The 21,323-nt window shown below is 41.8% G+C and overlaps 1 protein-coding gene across 14 annotated transcripts in view; it reads left to right on the forward strand.

The window, feature by feature from the left end:
• The window catches only part of GRIA1 (glutamate ionotropic receptor AMPA type subunit 1), a 394,307-nt gene that overhangs the window by 291,220 nt on the left and 81,764 nt on the right, over window positions 1-21,323 (forward strand). The window lies entirely within an intron of this gene.

Below are 21,323 nucleotides of genomic sequence, written 5' to 3' on the forward strand. Positions count from 1 at the left end.
TTACCCTGGGCTCGATAAGCATGATTGGGGTCCCTGAGGCTGGGCGTCGTCAGTCGTCGGTGGCCAGGCCCAAGACTGCCAGCGGTGGGTCAGGGGTTGGAAGGACGGCCCCTCCACGGCCGGGCGCCGAGGTGCAGTCACTTTTCCAATGTCCCTTTGTACCACAGAGAAGGCATGGTCCCTTGGGTGGTCGAGGATTGGGGCACTGGCAGGACCAGTGTCTGTCGAGGCCACATGTGAAACACTTTCCTGGTGGTAGGTTAGTCATAGCCGGCATCTTGTCAGTTGAATTGGGTCGCAGGGCCGCAATCAGGGACTGGGTTTGTAAATTCGGTCCCGGGATTCCTTTTCCACCCTCTCCAACTCAGCACGAGTATTAAAAATTTTAAAGGCCGTGTTTACCAGGTCACGAATCGGGGCCTGAGGACCATCCTCGTTTTTCTAGCTTGCACCTAATGTCTGGGGTGACTGGGATATAAAATGTGTGGCTAAAATGGTTTTACCAGCCTCTGAGTCAGGGTCTAGGCGGGTATATTGAGAGAGGGCTTCTGTGAGCCTGTTCAGAAAAGCGGCAGGATTTTCTTCAGGACCTTGAGTAATCTCCCTCAGCTTATGGAAGTTTACCACTTTATGGGAAGCTTTCTGCATGCCGGCTATGAGGCATGTAAGCATTTTGTCTCGCCTAATTCGTCCGTTTCTCCCCACTGGGGTGTCCATCTGATAGTCCCACCCTGGCTCTTGATCTGGCACTGCCTCAGCCCCCACTGGCATGGTGTGGTCAGTTATATGCCCCTGGTTAACATGAGCCCTGGCCGCATTGAAAATACAGTCCATTTCATCGGTAGTGAGGGAAGAAGAGCAGATTACATGGATATCATGCCAGGTAAGGTCATAGGCGTTAGCCAGATATTGAAATTCTTTAGTATAGGTAGTTGGATCGTTAGAGAAGGAGCCCAACCATTTCTCAGTGTGTGAGAGATTGGTCAGAGAGAAGGGAGTGTGTTCTCGAATTAGCCCTTCAGGTCCTGCAACTTCCTGGAGGGGACACAGTAAAGTACTTTTTGAGCGGGTACAGGAGTTCACAAGTGAGGATGGTAAGGCTGTTGAGGATGGTGAAGAATTAGGCAGATGGCGGCTGAGGTGCTGCCAGAGGGGAAGGAGGAAGTGAGGGACAAGATGGCGGCTGAGGTGCTGCTGGAGCAGGAAGAGGAAGTAAGGGACAAGATGGGTGCTGAGGTGCTACCAGAGGGGAAGGAGGAAGTGAGGGACAAGATGGCGGCTGAGGTGCCGCCGAAGGGAGAGGAGGGTAGAGTGGGGGAGGAGAGGATAGTTTCCCTAAATCTGGTGGAGGCCCTGGTTGTTTAAAGGGAGATGAATCAAAGGGGTAGGAAAAGGAGGAAGTTTCATCGGGCTGTTTGTTTAGAAGTGGGGATTTGGGGGTTTCTCCAGCTAGGAGAACCTGGGCCGTGGAGCAGGAGGTACAAAGGGAGGGGTGGGAGTGCAGAAGAAGGAAAGCCTGAACATAAAGAATTTCGGCCCATTTGTCCTTCTCCTGGCAGAAATTGCCGAGGTTTGTAAGGATATTAACATCGAAAGTCCCACCCTCAGGCCAATGAGAACCATTATCCAATTGATACTGGGGCCAAGCCTTTCTACAAAAGTAAGTGAGGCATTTTGGCCAGATGTCTGGAAGTAAATCCAGTGTGGATAGGTTTGTCAGAAGACAACCCAGAGGAGTACAAGCTTTGGTTTTTGCGGATTTATTGCCCATGCTGATGGGTTTCTGAAGACAAAGGACTGGCCCAGGGGGTGTTGGCGTCCAAACGTCCTGAGAGAGTCATCAGAGCTCTTACGAGCAGGGGCTCGTCTCCCCAGGGGACCAGGGGCTCGTCTTCCCAGGGGACGTCTTACCCTGGTTTGAGGCCCTTTCAGGTCCTGGACCTGAATTTGGGAGGGAAACGAAAAGCAGGGTGTCCCTACAACTTCTCGATCCTGGGAAAGGGAGTGAGGCTTGCAGGCATCCCCATTCACCTCAGCCCTCGGAAGAGAACCTGACGTGAATTCATGATCTTCAGAGAGTAATTAACAGACAGGCTCTCTCGGAACGTGAGACCTGGCAGCAGGGCTAGGAGGGAAGGGACTTACCCAATCTGTGGTGGATGCAGCGGCCATCCGAAGGATCCCTTGTCACTGGCTATGTGGAGGAAGGAGGAGAGAGGAAACTGGGGCGCTTCTAGCCAGGCAGGCACCACCCGTGCTCCTCTCCTGGGTTTCCGGCACCAAGACGAAAGGTTTAGGAGGCAAAAGGGTGAGAAAAAAGGACGGTAGACCGGGAAATTTAAAGCGGGCGGGTTTATTTCTGCGCTCCCGAGCTGAGCTCACCAAATCCAAGATGGAGGGAGGTGAGACAGCGACTGGGTGACGGCGTGGGCAGTTTTTAAGCAAGGGGGTCAGGGGACGTCTGGAAGGGGCGGTTCTCCGGAAGTCAGGTGTCCAGAAGGGGCGGTTCTCCAGAAGTCAGGTGTCTGGAAGGGGCGGTTCCAGAAGCCATGTTGGGAGGGGCGACACAGCCTCCTCAGCTCCAGCTGCAGTGCCCTTCCCTGTTCCCCCGACCTAACAATTAAAAAAGTCAAAAGTGGCAAAGGATGTTGTGTATCCTAAATATTCAACACATGTTTGTTGAATGAGCATGCACATTTTCAACATAACCTTCTCAGGACCATGTGTTCATATGTTTTTCTTAGTGGAAAGAATTGCTGTTACTAACTACCTACGTGACATGGGGCAATTTAGTCCTCAGCTCTGAATGGATTTGGAAGAGCAATGAGAAAAATTAGAGATAAGGAAGTTAAAAGGACCTCGAACGGGCAGTGCAACAGTGGCTCAGTGGCAGAATTCTCAACTGCTATGCAAGAGACCTGGGTTTGATTCCCGGTGCCTGCCCATACAAAAAAAAAAAAGGACCTAGAACACAAAATTCCTTGTCATCCTAATGTCACCAGTTACTCCACTAACCAGGAATGCTCTAACCTTCTCTGTTCTAGGATAAAAGTAATAATGATTATTAATTTGCAGCATCTACTATGTGTCAGTCACTCTAATAAGCATTAGATTGTATTTCTAATCACCATGATAACCTCTGCCTGGGTACATCAACACCATTCATTAGATGAAAAAACTGAGGTTCAGAAGGATTAACTCCCTTGCCCAAGGTTACCCAGCAGCACTGAGATTATCATCTGTGTCCGTCTGATTATAAATTCCATTATTTATTATTGATATACTGCAGCCTTCCAAGAGCTGAACTCCTCTGAAGATCTCACAGAGCTTCCTGGGATCATTTGAATTCATGATAAAAAGTGTCACCCCTTTTATTCTGTAGAATTCCCTCACTCTAATAAAAAAGAAAGGTGGTGTTTTGTGGTTTGGGGTTTTTATTCCATTATTTTTATCCCTTAGAGTATCTTTGTCTTTAAAATCTATCTGCCAAAGGAGGAAGGTAAGTGCTGGGAATGAGCTCTGCCCCCACAAAGAAAGAGTTCAGCTGGGGTGAAGGAGTTGGTGAGACAGAGAGAAAAGCACAGATGTAACTGGTACCAAGAGGCCAATCTCTTTGCTTCAGCTGGGAGGTGACTGTGAGTATAGGGTGGGTTCCATGGTAACAGCCAAAGCTGGAAAGGACGTGTTTTTAGCTGTAGCACTTCAGGTATGAATGGGGGGAAAAAGGGGGCAGAAAGGAATATAAATAGCCTTAAAATTGTGTATTTGAGAAACATCTGGAGTCTACATATTTATCCAACAGAAATGGTTGTACAAATGTGATGTTCATCTCACTGTTGTTTTAAAAAACTTGAAATAGGGGCTGCAAGGGTAGTTCAGTGGTAGAATTCTCGCCTGCCACATGGAAGACCTGGTTTGAATTCCTGGCCCATGCACTTCCCAAACAAACAAGCAATTCAACAAATGGTGCCTCAATAAGGGGATATTGCTCACATGGAAAAAGGATAAAATGTGACCCCCACCATATAGCATACAAAAAAAAAAGTTTGAAATAAGCCCACTGTCCATCAGTAGAAGCCTGGCAAAAGAAATTTGGTTTCTCCTACAATGGAACACTACACAGATGTTAAGGTGGATGAACAAGGACTCTCGGGCTGAAATGGAAAGATCTTCAGGGTTGCAGATCCAGGAAACAGTGAGTCAAACACTATTCTAGTTCCCAAATTATAGGCTGTTTTCACTGTCCCATACTGCCTCTCTGGCACACAGGAAAGTAGGAGAATGTGTAACCAAGGGCTAAAGTGTGTGGTTTGTAGAGTTAGTTCTAGAGTTCTCCTGGGTAAGGGACAAATGAAGTTTCTGGAAGACATTGGACAGTGCCTTGAAAGTTGAGATTTTTCTACAAATGCAAAGAGAAATGCAAAGGAGAACCTCCAGTGGGTGTGGTCCCATAAACAAAGGCACTGAGGAGGACATTTGTGGCATCATAGAGGCCATCCATCAAGATCATTACTAGGTCATCCTTGGCAAAAGGCTCAGACTTCACCAAGTTTCATGATATTATTAAAGCCGTGATTTCTTGGGACCCTGTGATCTGTAGTGAGGCCATTAGAGAGTTACCCAAGAAGCACATAGAATCTAAAATGGCAGTGTTGCCCCAGTTTGTTACTTGCCATCAGGAATTGCTCTCCAAAGTGACTCCCAACTTCCTGTGGAGCACCTTTATTGGTTGATGTTATGGCTTGGTCCACCCTGGCTAAAACCATCTCAGTGACACTCTAATTTCTGGGATCTGAGGGTCCTATCTGGATACTTAGAGAATCACCAACCACTATTTTTGCCAAGTTATTTATCTTCTTGGAAGCAGGCAAAAGAGGCTGGAAGGCATGAAATTCTGGCTATAGATAGTCATCTGGTATTCCTCTTCTCTTTTATGTCCTGTTCTCTGTGTTGGGCCCTACTCTGGGAATGATTAAAGAATGGAGAGGGGTTTTGTTTTGTATTTCTTTTTTTTTTTATTATTACTGTAGGTATGTATTTCTACAGATAAGAGAAGATTAGTCAATCAAACATTTTGATTGAGTGCCATCTGGGATCTAAACCATGCCTTAGGCATAATGCTAAGTATTGTGACGGTTTCAAAGAAGCAAGAAACATGAGTTCAGACTTCTGACTTTGCAATCCAGTAGAAGAGCCAAGATATACAAAAAAATAAATAATAAAGTAGAACATGTGTTTGAATAATTCCCAAGTGAAGATTTATAGTCAATTGATAGGGAAGAAAGAGCACTGAGGACTTAAATAATCTGGCATAGTTGATTAGAAAAGGACAGACTTGAGCAGGTCTCAGGGGATAAATTTAGACTTAGGGCCCTCCAGATAGGGTAGGGTTGGGGAGCAGCCTGAACAAGAAAAGGCAATGGGAAACACAAGTGTGTTTTGAGACCAGATGTCCCATCGTTCAGACCTGAGTTTGGATCCTGACTCTACCGGTTACTAGCTGTAAGATTTGAGCCAGCTACTTAACCTCTGAGACTCAGTTTTTTCAATTTAAAAAGGGGGGCCATTAATACCATTACCACAGGATTCTTCTAAGAATACCCGAAGAGAGATAGAAGCATGTTGCTTAGTGCCTGGCATATACCAGGGGTTTGAAAACCTTAATTTTCTTTCCCCTCCTATGTGTTAGTCACTTTGCTTCCTTTCTATCTGTCCCTGGCCTCACCAATCATTTATCCTCTGCAAAGAACAATCCAAGACTCATTGACATGCTTCTCCTTTCTGGCTGTGCTCCTGGCCCAGTACTGGCCCAAGGGAAACTCAGAGGCTGTTTCCAAGGGAGCAAGGAAGGCTGCCTGGAACAGTGTTGTGACTTGAGGATATTGGCAATTTCACTCCTTCCATCCTAGGCTTATTTTTCAGCACTAGCTTGGACATAAACTGGATATGAGTGTCTGCCTGCTTCACTGTCATGATTCATCTCCCTAGCAGGGACCCTTCCCTGCCAACCCGTACTGTCCACCAGGCCTTCCTGCTCTCCTGAGCACCCAGTTTTGTTTTTTTTGTGGTCAGCATTATCATTTGCTACATCCCAGGTTGACAGATACCAGTTTTATGGTACTTATAAATATGGGGAGCTTCTAAAACGATGTAGTTAAAATCACAGGCTCTGGAGTTAGATGTGGGCTCAATACTGCCTCTTAAATGAACTTGCAGTGTGAATCTGGGCAGCTAACTTGGTATTGCTGCGTATCAAACCACCCCAAACACATGGCATAAAACAACAGTCATTTTATTATGGCTGGGTGAGAAAGTTTGAAAAGGAATATGTATGTTGGGCTGGCTTGTCTCTGTTTAATGATACCTGGAGCCTCAGATGTGAAAACTCAAAGGCTGCAGGTAATTTAACAGCTGGAGGATGCAGTCATGTTAAACCATGTTCACTTACATGTCTAGCAGTTAATGCTGCCTGACTTTCGAGACATTAGCTGTGGTTGCTTGGGCTTCTTTGCAACATGGTAGCTGGTTTCCAAAAGCAAGAGTCTTGAAGAGAAGCAGACAGAAATCAAATCACCTTTTATGACTTTTTTGGTTTCCTAGGTTACTTAAGCAAATACCATGAAATGGTTCCACTTAAACAACGGGAATTTATTCACTCATGGTTTTGAGACTGGGAAATGTTCAAATCAAGGCATTCTCAAGGCAGTCTTGCTTCCCAAAGACGGAGGCATTCCAGGGCTAGCTACAGTAGTCCTTGGTTCCTCTGTCACATGGCAAGACACATGGCAGCATCTCCTGGTCTCTTCCTCCCTCTCTCTCTATTCCATTCTCTTATAAATGACTCCAGTAATAGGATTAAGACCCATCCTGGACACTGCCTTAACTGAAGTAACCTCATCAAAAGGTCCTACTTCCAATGGGTTTACACCTACAGGTATAGATTAAATTTAAGACTATGTTTTTTCAGGTTCAAACCACCACAGTGACCCACCTTCAAAAGTCATATGGTGTCACTTCAGCAATAGTCACAAACCCAGCCAGATTAAAAGAGAGAGACATTCTACCCTTTGCTTGGAGAAGTATCAAAGTCACACGTAAGAAAACCATAAGGAAAGGAGATATTGTGGCCATTTTTAGAAAATACAATCTGCCATCTGTCATATTTTATATATAAAATAAAGATAATAATACCCTTTTGGAGTTATTATAAATATTAAATGGGATAACTTAAAGTACTTATCATGGTGCCTGACATGTAATAAATGCCCAATAAATAGCTGTATAGTCAGTGCTTTTGTATATTCCATGTAATTAATGCTTAATATCTTGTGCCCATAGTAGTTGCTAGCAATTATTTCTAAAGTTAGTGAATCAATAGATTAGATCCTTAGTGAGTCCACAGAATAGAGCCTTTTTTTTTAAAGTCATGTTTTTTCTTATCTAATCACTTCATTTTCTACTTTGGAAAACCAAGCTTGAAAGACTCTATAATTAAGTTACATTGAACCAGTTATGTTACATTGAGCATTTTATAATCCAGACTTGAAGTATTTTTGTTGAAAATAACTTAAATGACCCTTAACAAACGAAGAGAAATTTTTCAAAAGATTGATGTTTAGATTTCAACACCTTTCAGGATAGAAAGGGCTTTGAACTTCATCATAATCCTTGGAGGGAAATGAAAACATACAGGAGGAGCACATGTGTTCGATGTGTTCTCATTTTGTCTCAGAAAACCCTTCAATGAGTCTAAAAACTAAAGCAAGCCAAGTTACTGCCTTTGCATTTTTTGATCCTATATATACTGCTTTTTCTCCCCACAGCCAAGCCTCTACATTTAGTCATGTTTGCTCAGTGGAGTTTCAGTGTTTCACATCTGCATTTTTCATTTTAGCGAGTTGTTATAGTATCACATTATGGTTTCAATTTGCATTTCCCTGTTTAGTAGTACTTTTCATGTTTGTTGAACATGTGGATAGCCTCTTTTATGAATTGTCTTTGTAAGAATTGTACCCACTTTTCTGTTGGATTGCCTCAAATTTTCTTATTAATTTGCAACTGCTCTTTATATATCCTTGATACAAGTCCTTGTTCAGTTGTACATGTTGCCACAATCTTTCCCCTTTTTCTCTTGTCTTTTCACTACCTTGGCAGTGTTTTATGAATGAACAGAAATATCTAATTTTAATGTAGACCATTTTAGTTATTTTTTCATTATGCTGGCACTTTTTCTGCCATATTGAAGAAATATTGGCCTACATCAAAGTCATGAAGATATTTTTTTTTCTTCTGAAAGCTTCCCTTGTACCTTTCAGATTTAGATCCATGTGTCTCATAGATGTATGTGAAACAGAGGGTCAAGATTGCATTTTTTGTATATGTGTAATCTATTAAATTGCACAGTTTATTGAGAAGGCCATCCATTTCCCCACCTGCGAGTCCCTTTCTCATCAGTTCACCAAATACATGTGTTGCAGGAGTTTTGATTGTTTTGTAGATATACTTGCTTCTCCTTGCCCCTATGCCACATTAACTTAATTACTAAAGCTTTATGATGCCTTGATAACTGGCAACCAAATGTCTGGAGAAGCCTGATCATGGTTGCAGAGACAAGCTGGATGCCCCTGGTTGGGGGCTGGGGGAGGTGGGGGCTGGTATAGAAGGGATTCACACCACATAGTGATTCATATGAGAAAATGCTTACAGTGTTTTCCAATTGTGAGATGCTATCATTCAGTTGAAGAATAAGTGATTGTAGTTTTTTCCAGGGTCTAGAGCAAATCGATGAACTTTATGTCAGTGATTTTCCTGTACAGTTGTTTCAAAACACCTAAAAATGATGAATAAAGCTCAGGATACCTGTGGGTAGAAAGGGTATCTTTAAACATCGAAACTTGGAGCATGCAAAGCTCTAGTGACTGCCAGGTAAAAGACAAAGAAGGATGAATCCTTTCATTTAAATTAAAGTGAAAGAAGAAGTTATATTTCAAATAAGAAAGAAGTCAGTGGAAATTGCTGTGCATTCAAAATATGGTTGCTTTTATTGACCCTTTGTTTCAGCTAAATATGTGAGGAAAGCTATGGGTTGCATCAGCACATCATCAGAGAAAAGGAAAAAAATTGCAAATGTACTTTTTTTTTCTGGTAGTATGTCTAAGAGTATTACTAAGCAATGGATGTGTTGGGGCAGTTAAACCAGAGGGATTAGCCAAGTCATAAATCACACGATTCTTGGCACAAAATAAAAGTAAAGATAATTCACAGAGAAGCAGTCTCTTCCAATGGCCTTGAGCCACAGACCGAAACTGTTTTGTGCAAAATTTTATTCTGTTTTGTCTTGTGAATATTCCACCCCTATTTATGTCAACCATGGTGAAATGCTGTCGCTTTGAAAAGGATAAACATTCTCTTTCTGTTGCAGCTAAACAACACCCCGCCCCCACCCCCCAAACACACTCACTAAATCAAAACTGTGTCAGCAGAAATCGAACAATTCCATCATTTTCTGAAACCTCTAAAGTGCTCAAATTTGTTTGACTGCTTCTGTAAACAATTCAGTCAATGTCAGCAGAAATATGCATTAGGTACTTAAAGTGGGCTCTGGACTGGCTAGGGTCAGAGGGAGATTCTCAAGAACAACATGTGGTCTCTACAGATACACACAGACTATTTTTTATTTAATTCAATGAAAAAAATCAATGCCCATTCAATAGCTGATTATTAAACACATGGTACTTACTCTTATCCCTGATTTCCAGCATCATGCAGTCTTCACATGCTATTATACTTCCTTCTTCAATGCTTGTCTTCTAGACAGTTGCTTCTGAATTTTTGTTGTGCATACAGATTACTTAGGTATCTTATTAAAATGTAAATTCAGGTTCAGGAAGACTGAGGTGAGACCTAAGATTTTGCATTTCTAACAAGCTCCCAGGTCAGTGCTGCTGGTGTTAAGGATAGCACTTCAAGGAACAAGGTTCTAAGCTTACTCTGAACTCCATGAGGGCAAAGACCTTTCTGTCTTGCCGCCTTATAACTCGGGCACCTGGCAGAGAGCCTTCGTGAATGTTTGCTTAGTGATGAGGAAGCAAATGAATAAATGCATGAATACATAATGATAGGAATTTATTGATGTATTTTAAAATAGGAAAACAGGAGAAAAGTTTAACAGTATGGGTATAAATATAGAAATAAGAATATCTATGGCCTGATGGCAAAAAAGTAGGAAATAAAATAGAAAAGTGGAGTTAAATTATAAAAGGCTTTGAAAACATAACAAAGACTGGATATTATGAAAGAAACAAAGAAGAGTAAATCAAGTAGTTCATAAAAGGAGAGTGATAGACAAACTTTTCTTTTGAGATGATAAGTCTGTATTTCTGTCCCTTTCTCCCTTGCTCCCTTGCCTCTATATTCTGGCCTCTCAAGTTCTGACCACCCCCAAACTCCTGCATCCTCTTTGAATTTTCACCTTTGTGTCCTTTACCTGGAGGGTCTATCCCTCCCCTTCTCACTCTAATGAACACATTCTCCACGACTCAGCTCAAATTTTACTTTGTCAAGGCAGCCTCTCCTCATCATCTCAGCTCCACCTGCTATGACAGTCTGTAGCGCCTGTCTCATAGCTTTCATATACTTCTCAAAACTCTGTTACTTCCTAGCACATTGACCCTAATTCTACAATTTCTCTCTATTCTCCAACTATAGTGTGAAAACCCCAGTATCAGAAACCACATTTCAGTCATCTCTGTCTCTGTGCATGGCCGTCACTCCATAACTTCCCATGACTGTATACACACTCATAGAAATCTGACAGTGTTTTTAACCAGGACTAAGGTCCCTAGTTAAAAAATAATAATTGAAAAATATATTTTGCAGGATGCCCAAATTTTAGCACACCATACAGAGTGTGAAAAATATAAGGCAGGAGGCCAAAAGAATCCACACCATACACTCAGGTCAGTAGACAAGTGGATCCAGTTACAGGCGACAAAACCATAGCGAGCTAGCCTGACCGAGTCCTATAATCTGAACTTCCATTTTTGGTGCTCATTTTTGTCAGACCAGTGAAACAGTATTGGTGAGCCACTGATATAAACCATGTGAATTGCTGTAAGAACTATATGTCATATTGTGTAACTAGGCTAGCTGATTAAGTCTACTACTTCATTACCTGTTCTAAACCAGATAACAGAGGGTTTATATATATGGCCTAAATTATTTATTTTCTGTAAATGTCAGTTAACATAAAGTGATAATAGAAATGGAGTTCACTTTGAGAGAACTATGTGAATGTGATAATAATTAGATTATAGAACATGAACTAATTAGAATCTGTTCTCACTGCATTATGAGAGTATGTTATTTAAATCAGTCCACCCTTTGATAAGGATCTCCTTTGTGTCTGTTGTACCAACCTTGATTTACATGAGTCTCAGTGTCTTGACTCTTGATGCCTGTATTAAGGGATCCATCAGAATGGGCAAAAGCAAATGTTTTATTGCATTTCCCTTTGCCAGATCACCATTCTCCAGGTAAATCAACTGAGTGAAGCTGCTTTGAGTTACTAATTTTAAAGACGCAAGAAAAGTTATTCCTCTTTCCTAAGTAGAACATTAAGGAAATACCTGTGACCACCTCAGCCTCCCTCCTGTTACCACAGTTGCATACATTCAGGCCCTTAGGTCAGCCTTCCCAGTGGGACAATTAGAATTAAATTAGATCCATTTCCTTGTAGAACCTTTGGTAGTTTCTTACTAGTTAATGAGAGAAGAAACATAGTTGCAGCAGCAAGTCTTTCTCCAGCTGTTAGGATCTTCCTTGCTTTAGAGTATTTTATATAAATTTAACCCCAGATTTTCTTCCTAGTCCCTGATTTTGAAGAATAAATATACAAAATATTCCCCAGTAATTAATATTAATTTAATTCAAGAGAAAAGTAGAAGATGATAATGATAGTGTTTGTTTAGCACTTACTATGCACCGGACACTGTAATAGGTGCCTTGCATGCGTTGTCTCTTTTAATCTTTAAAAACCCTATGTTGATCTGTAGCAACCCTTTTACCTATCAGGTAGGTAAAATCACACCTGCCTTAGAGACAAAGGCCTGAGATTCCAAGATATGAGGTAGCTTTCTCTGGGTCACACAATTAGTAAAGTATGGATTGCAGATTTGAAGTCATGTCTGACTGGTTTCAAAGTATGTGCTTATTCATCCACCATACTGCTTCCCTTACAAATCACTTAGAAGTTCCAGAATCTACCCTAATTTCCTAGAAAGGCACCTTTTGTCCCATTTAAGCAGGTCTATCTGCTCATTAGTCACCAGTCACGAATGTGCATTGTTTTCACTCCCTGTTGATTGTGGCTCTTTTAGTTCTTGTTCTTCATAGTGGAGGAAGGGCCTGAGCTTAGTGTTGAAGAATGAATAGGATTTAGGTGACTAGAGGAAAGAAAAGGTGGCTCAAATGAGGAGAATGGCCAGCTCACAGTTCTAAACAGGGAATGGTTATGGAGCATATGGGCTTAAAGTGAAGTTATTGGAGATAATTTCTGATTACTTATGGAGTTGGGGCAGGGAGAAGGTGAAGGGCAGGTCATAGCTCAAAATGATCTGGTCCCTGCCTTTCTTATCTATTTTAGGGTGCTTCTCTCTCCTTCCCTCTCTGTGCTGCAGCCACACTGACCTCCTTTTAGTTCCTCAGATGCAGCATGCATTGCCTTCGTACCCCAGGACCTTTGCATGTACAGTTCTCTCTGCCTGGGTGTTTCCCTCCTCTGACCTACTTTCCCTGATCCTCACAATGCACTTAAGTAATGTGTTGTGTTATTATGCACTAAGCTTCCAGCAGCCATGCTGCAATGTAAGCCCCACAGCTCAGGTGTTTAAAACTTCCTATCTACCAGCAGGTATCTGGCAACTAGCCCAATACCTGGTTTACAGCAGGTACTCAAATAGTACTTCTTGAATAAGGGGTTTCTCCTCTTGAGGACTTGCAGAGCAGAGATTGTCAATGGTGCTTCACCAGAGTAATTGTGGAACCACTGAATAAAAAAGGAAAATTGCTGAGACATGGTTTTATCTAGGTTCTCTAATTGTGCTTCCAGCGTCTCAACCATGCTGAGGGTGGGAGTGTCATATCTCTATCTGTAACAAGGACCAGGCTCAATTAACAATTTAAATGAATCCACCAAATCCTTAGTGAGTGCTGTGTTCAGGCCCTATTCTGTGCAATAGTGGGGGATCTAGTGATGATTAGACACAGTTCCTGTCTTCAAAGAGTTCACAGTTTAATATTCAGGCAATTTCAGTGCAGTGTGACGTACACTGCATCAAGGGAAGGATCCATAACTACCAGGAAGTTATGGGAGCGCATAGGCAAGAAATGAACTAGATTAGGGGATAAATTGTTAAAGCTTCCTGGTAGAAGTTGCATTTGAACTAGAACTGAAATGATGAGTAGGTATTAGGCAAATGAAAAGGCAGAGGAAGGCAGGAGGAACAGCATATACAAAAGCCAGGGACGAGAGAAAGCTTACCGTTTTTGAGGACATGATGGAAAGTCAGTGTACATAGCACTGCTGTGTGGACTGGGGAAGGGGAGTGGTAGCAGGAGATGAGGCACTATTGAGGCTTGTAAATTATCTAGAATTTTTGCTGGCCCACTTTAGCAGTCAAGATAAAACTAGGCAAGACAATAATTTATATAAATAAATTCCCATAACAGTTCTATGTATTTTTTAAAGTGTTTCATACCTCACTTGGAACAGAATTTTGTGAGTGTATATTGTATAGCTTGTGAATAGCTAGTCACCAAGAACAAATACTGATTTATGTGGAGGATAGAGTAGAGAAGACTATTTCATTTATTTGATGACCTGGATTTCTTTGTGGGAAGGTTGTGTTGCAAACAATGAAAAACTAATTAGGGGATTTTGTGAAGAAGAGATTTGCCAATTACAGACACCCTACGCCCAATGTCTTGAAGTCTAGAGACTCTGAGAGAAAGAAAAATTAAAATGGTCTTATTCACTTGCCACTAGGCCCAAATGGTCATCTGTTTGAGAAATTTTCTAACCAGTGAACATCTGCTTTGGCCCTTTAGAGAAAGCACTGGACTTGGAATGAGGAGACTAGACTTTAAGTTTGGACAAGCTTTGGTATTTATATATATAAATGGGAATTGATCCATTCATGTCTAGTTGCGGAGACAGACAATAAACAGAGAACAAATATATAACAACAGGCAGTGTGATAAGTACTCTGAGGCAAAATAAAACTGAGCAAGGGGATAGAGTGACAAGGGGTGTTATCTTGGAAAGCCTCTCGAGAAGGTGACATTTGAGCAGAGATCTGAATAAAATGGCAGAGAAAGTCATGTGAATGTCCGGGGGGAAGAATTTACCAGGCTAAGGAAATAGCAAGTGCAAATAACCTGAGGCAGAAATGTGCTGGACAAGTTCAAAGCAGAGATAGAGGACAGAAGAGTAGGAGAGTCAGAGAGGAATTTTTGAGGCTTGTGAGCCACTGTTAGGAATATAGATCTTACTTTAAGCAAGACAGAGAGTCATTGGAAAGTTCTGAGCAAGTGAATGATTTGATCTGGTTCACATTTCTGAAGAATTTAACGCAGTGGTTCTCAACTAGGGACATTTGCCCCCCAGGAGGCACTTGGCAATGTCTGGAGACATTTTTTTGGTTGTAACAATTGGAGTGGGGGTACTGCTGGCATCTGGTGGGTACAGGTCAAGGATGCTGCTAAACACCCCACAATGCACAGGACAGCCTCTACAGCCAGAACTACCTGGCCTAAAATGTCAGTAGTGCTGAGGTTGAGAAACCCTGCAGGCTGCTGTGTGGAGAATAGACTACTGCAGATTCAAAGAATGGAGAGCAGTTAGAATATTTCATTAGTCCAGGCAAGAAATGACGAGCTAAGTCTAGGATAACAGCAGGAGGTGAGAAATGGTCTGATCCAGAATGTATTTTGAAGGTAGAACCAATGGAATTTGCTGACAGATTGACAGTAGGGTATGTGGACTAAAGAGCAGTTAATGTCCCAGTAACTAAAAGAATTTGATGTCAATTACTGAGATGGCAACACTGAAGGAGAAACAGGTGTGAACTGGAGGGAAATCAAGAGTTTGGTAGGAACCTGTGGAACAGGCTTATGAAACAAGATGAGGGAGAAGGTATAGACTGGACTTGTACTTTTTAAGAATCGTCCACATGCAGTATAGCACTGGACGAGATTACCTTGTGGATAAGTCTTTATGAAGAAGAGGAGATATCCAAGCCCAGGGCCCTCCAGCATTTAAACGTCATGAAGAGTCATCAAAAGACTCAGGAGTGGTCAGTGAGGTCAGAGAAGCCCAAGAAAGTCTGCTGTCCCAGAAACATGATAGGAGTGCATCAAAGAGGAGGGCACCTACATCAGAGGTTGCGGTAGATCATGTAAGCAGAGAATAGCAAACAGCCTCTGGATCATGGCAAGAATTGTGAACTAATGGAAGCCACTGTGTTTAATAAACTGGAACAAGCCTGCAATAGAGGGGTTATTTTTATAATTCTTTTAATTGAAAGTCTGACCTCAAATTTCCATGTGTTCTCATCAGAAATGCGTATGTATATGCTGGTATTTTACACCCTTCTGTAACCATTTTCATAAGAGAAGAGAAGAAGCAAGCAGTAAGCAAATTGTAACCTTTAATAAAACCCACATAGATTGAAGTTGGACAGGGAACCTGGGCAGAGGCAAGAGCCTTTTTACATATAGTCGAGACGTGATTAAACCCATGATGATAGTGATTCATAGTTCGTGTTTATCAAGGAGACAGAGTTGGCCTCCATCCTTGTGCATGATCACTGAATGTTTGGGGTGGCTGAACCTAGAACTCATTTTAATGACATCACTGCAGATTCAAACAAGCTTTTGTTCTTCCTTCATGCTTTATCTTTGAGAGACAGTCTGATCCTGATTATTATCATTGTGTAAAATGCAATTCCTTAGAGTAAGAACAGATCGTACCTTGAGTTTTCTTAATTTTCCAATTGTTCACACCTCTGAGTAAGAAAGATTGCCCTGAGAATACATAATGGACCCTCTACTCCTACATCATTCAAACTCTATCTCTTCCTCCACCCTTCCTCGGTTACTTGTTTAACATTTTGACTAGGCTGGATCAAGGTACACACCCACAGTCTGTGGACCATGCTTTGAACTAAGACAGTTTGTCCAAAGAACTTCTGAGGTGGGCTTAAGCAAGTACTGGGGATCATTAGGGAATGGTGTTCTCTTTACCCTCACCCCTGATTCAATCAGTGAAGTATATAGAAGACCAAATGAAGTTCAGGAATGTATTGGGTGGGTTGCAAGAATCTGAGTTGGGAGTAGGTCAGTCTTTTATGGTGGAGAGGTGGGTGGCAACCTATAGAAAATGTGCAACATATTATTTTAATCGTAATAATCACCACCATTATTTATCTAGTACCTGCAAGCATTATCTCCTTTAACCCTCAAAAAAGTCCTTTGAGTTAGTAATTATGCCTATTCCAATTTTAAAGATGAAAAAAATGAGGCTTAAAAAGATTACATAAACTGACCAAGACAACACAAGTAATAAATGGCAAAGCCAGGGGTCAGACCCCAGCTGGTCTGACTCAAAAGCCTTTTGAGTCAATAACTGTGCTGTGCTCCTAAGACAATACAGTAGGAAGAACCCTGGACTTGAGGGAAGGATTTGCCTTCTAAACCGGAATCCAATCTTCACTTTGAGGATGAATTTGGGGAAAGTCACTTAATCTTTCTGAGTCTCAGCCTGATTTTCCTCACCTGTAAAATAATCAGGACCAACTTGATGATCCCCAAGGTACCTGCTAGCACTTGTGTCTCTGATTCTAACTTGTGATGTCAGAATTTTTAATTTTCATTTTCAAGGGTCATTGGATTTTTACAGTACAGTTCTCTATTATTGTATTTGATCTTTATAATAGCCATGAGACAGGCAAGCATTATCCCTACCCCCTTGTGTTTTACACACAGATGAGGAAATGGACAAGATGAAATAGGTTACTTGTAGGTAACTTGTCCACACTTAACACAACTACTCCCCAGTAGAATGCTCTAAAAGACTAGGTACCCCTTCTGCCCCTTTATCCCTGGCATTTTTCTTTCTCCTGAGTCTGACCCATTTCTCATTCCCAGGGAGATTTCCCTTACTAAATTAAATGTTAATCCTAAGAAGGATTATGGAAGGGTATGCACAGGGGCTCTCCACCCGCACCAGAATGCTAAACAGGTGCTGAGCGACAACTGGAGGTCAAACCCAGCTCCATGGGGACGGGTCCTAAGAAACGTGGACTCAAGCCAAGTGCCTGTCCAGATTGGATGCAGCAAGGGGGAGCCATGGCCATCCTTGGGACAAGGAAGTACCAGTTGCAGCTGCAATTGTCAAAGCAGTATGGTTGCTGATTCTGTGCCAGCAGTTCTGGGGAAGATTGTAAGCAAGAAGTTAGGATTCAGAGGATGATTATGATTACTGAATCATTATATATATATTCCTTTTTACTTTCTGGTGTTCGAGTAGACAGAGGGAAATACCTAAAATCTCTAGACTGTAATTCATTTGTCTTGATTTCTGATAATGATTATATAAGTAAATAACCTTTATCTTGTGATTATAAAAATCTGGTGACCCTCACTTGTACTCTCTCATCCTGCTTTTTAATCTGCTCAATAATTAGATCATCTCTGACCTTGTCATTTTGAGCCATTGTGCTCATTATCCTAAAGCCTGCCTATCTTTTGGTACTTTAAAACCATCAGAGTTACTGCAGTTTGGGGAGACAGATTTTTCAACCAATAAGCCATCTAATCTCTTGCTCCACACCTAGCTATAAAGTCTTTTTCTCTTTGAAACTCCCGTGTCTCAGGAATTGATTGTATGAGCGTGTTAGGCAGAGAATCCACTGCTTTGATTGGTATCCAGATACTGCTAGAATATTTGCTGGTTCTCCATGCTCCCCTCCTCAGAAAAAGTCACCACTCTCTTCTGAGATGCCCCTCCAGAAATCTGGGAAACAAGATAGCCTAGGAATTAAAAGGTGAACTCTGGATTCAGATTAGCTATGTGTTGATGGAAAGATGTGTTAAGCATGCCAAGCTTCAATTTCTATATCCATAAAATGGAGCTTAATATTTCTTCCCTTAGGTCAGAAGAGGGCTTAATGTAAGCCATCTTGTAGAATGCTTGATTCCAAATACACTCTTGAAAAAGGGAAGCTATTAATTATCACCACCACCGTTGGTGACCTCCCTCTTTCACACTCCTACCACATCAAATCAGTCTTCAAGTAGAGATTCTACCTCCTAAATATATTTTTTAATATGTTCACTTTTTCTCTACCCTTGCTGCCACCTTATGGCCCAAGTAGTCATTATCTCCTATCTGGGCTCCTATGATATTGCCTATTTGTTTCTCTTCCTCCATTCTTGCTGCCACAGCACTGGAATCCATTCTCCACTCTAAAGGCAGAGTGATTTCTCAAAACAATGTGAATTGGGTTAGGTCACCCCAGTTTTTTAGCCCTCCAGGTGCCTTTCTGCTTCAGCTAACTTCCAATACCCTAGAGCCCTGCATGGCCCCCTTCTCTGCCTCCTTTGCCAGCACTCTTTTGCATCATTCCCACCAAGGATTCACCTCTGATATTACACCATGGAGTCTTCCTCTTTCACACCCACATCTTCAGTTCTTGTTGTCTTCTCTGCCTATAACAACTTTCCCCATAAAACTTTTTTTTATGAGAAACATAAAACTTCTCTGGTAAACTCATTCTTCAGGTTTCAGCTGTGAAGGTCCTTCTTCTGGTAAGTCTGGGAAGTATCTTCAGCACAAGTCCTGGCACACGAAGGCACTTGTTGAATATTTGTTGAATATATGGGGAATGGTCAAGTACCATCAAAGCTGATTCAAAGTTCACTTCTTGAATCTTTACAGACTGCTGATAGGCTAGGCTACCGGTCTGGGTCAGAGTTCAGCCTTTAGATTGTGGGTAGGACCCCAAGCTGTTGAGTTGGGAAATAATGCAGGCCAGACCCTGACATTCCCATGAGGTTGAGAGCAGAAGTGGGGGAAATTACAAATGACATGCCCAGCCACTGATGGCAAGGCAGGAACATGAGACATGTCCCACCCTTACTTTTTTCCCAACTCCATCCCTCTTTCCACAGGTTGCCGTTTCTCATCCATACTAACCAGAGACTCATATGACAGACTTCTAGGAAGATACTTAATGGCATGTCTGGAAAATTCTTTTCTAATTTTCCATAGCTTTAAAGCTTGATTTTTTATGGCTGCTCATTAGATTTGTCAAACTAGTATAAGTGGCTGGAAGAAGTAGAGTCACTCGGAAGAATAAAGAAGGGGCTAGTACAGTACTTTGGCAGTTTTCAAAGTGATTTATGAGATATATTGTTAATGATCTTATTAATCTCTTTCAAATATATACTGATAGAGTTAATGTTCTCTGTAACAAACTGGCAAAACACATGGAAATTCCTATTAATATACTAGTTTTGGGAACACAGTGGGGGGATAGAAGCAGAGAACAAATGTTTGGCATCTAAAGTGAATTTTGTTTTCCATTTTAAGTTAGTTCAATCCAAGGAACATTTGTTGAGTGCCTGATATATTAAGTGCTGCCAAGGATGGAAAGTTGAAGATCTTACCCCTGCCTTCCAGTTGCTTTGATCTAGTTGTGTGGAGTGGAGGAGGACAACTATAAAACCAACTAGCACATGAGGCAGAGGGAGATAAGTAGACAGATCTCGAGGGCTGGAGGAGAGTTGGGCCCTGTTGTAGACTGTGAGCATGAAATCAAGAACTGATCCTGGCTCAGTCTCTGCTGCATCCCCAGCCAGGTGTCAGGCACATGGTAGCATTTGATAAAGAGTGTGAACAGGGAAATAAGAAGGAAGGAAGGACAGGTTGGGTCCTAGTTCCAGCTCTCACACTTAGAAAATATGTGCCCCCTGGCCAATCGTTGATCCTTTCAGAGCCTCAGCCTGTTTTTTGTGAACTAATAATTGCAGTGAATACTCCTTCTGAGGGCATTTTTCTGGGTGAGCACTTGTGAGCTGCATCAGATACATCTAGCTTTCTTCCTCTTGTACACAGGATAGGATCAGTCATTCCTTCCCACTCTAAAGCTAACTGCAGCCATTTTATTTCACCTGGCCAAGGAAATATGAGCAGAAGTGACACATATCACTACTGAGCACAAACTGTAAGAGCCAGTATACAATTGGTTATATTCCAGATGGCAGCTGTTCTGTCAATCTGAGCCCCAGCCTGACTTCCATAGACATGTAGCATGAGCAAGAAATATACCTGATTGGTTAAATTACCAAGATATGGGAGGTGTTTGTTAACACAGCATAATCTAGCCTATCCTGACTGATTTAGAATTTAGGAAAGATAGAAAACCCTTATGCACTCCAGGGCCTTAAATAGATATAATTACTAGCAGAGTTACAAAGAAAGCACTATGTTTGATTGCCAGGTATAGGAAAAGCTTTTCAGAGGTGATGTGATCTGAGATGGATTTTCAGATTGGGATGATATCAAGGAGGTGTGTAAGAATGAAAGGACTCAGAATGGACAGAGAAGATGAGTGGGGCCAGAGCAGCAGATGACTAATAACAATAAAAAGCATGAATTAGGCAGTTAGTATATATCAGTCTCTGTCCTGTGAAATGTTGAAAACAACATCCCTGTATTTGTTTTCTATTGTTACTGTAACAAATACCACAAATTTAGCAACATAAAACAGCCCAAATTTATTATCTTAAAGTTCTATAGGTCAAAAGTCTGGTACAGGTCCCATTGGGCTAAAATCAAGGTGTTGGTAGGGCTGTGTTCCTTTCTAGGGGTTCTAGGAGAGACTCTTTTTCACTTGCTCATTCATTTTATTGGCAGAATTCAATTTCTCGTAGCTGTAGAACTGATGTCCCCATTTCCTTGTTGACTGTTAGCTGCTCCCAGATTCTAGAGGTTGCCCAAATTCCTTAGTTCATGGCCCTCTTCCTCCATCTTCAAAGCTATTATTACAGTGGTGAGCCAAATCTCTCTCACACTTTGAATCTCTCCTCTCTGAGCAACTCTTCTTCCTTCCTTTTCTACTTTTAAAGCCATTGTGATTACACTGGGCCCACCTTGATAATCCAGGGCAATCTCCCTAGTATAAGGTCCATCCAATTCTATCTGCAAAGTCCCTTTTGCCATGTAACATAACATATTCACAGGTTTTAGGGATTAGGATATA

This window comes from Tamandua tetradactyla, chromosome 20 (assembly GCF_023851605.1).
Source record: "Tamandua tetradactyla isolate mTamTet1 chromosome 20, mTamTet1.pri, whole genome shotgun sequence".
Lineage (NCBI taxonomy): Eukaryota > Metazoa > Chordata > Mammalia > Pilosa > Myrmecophagidae > Tamandua > Tamandua tetradactyla.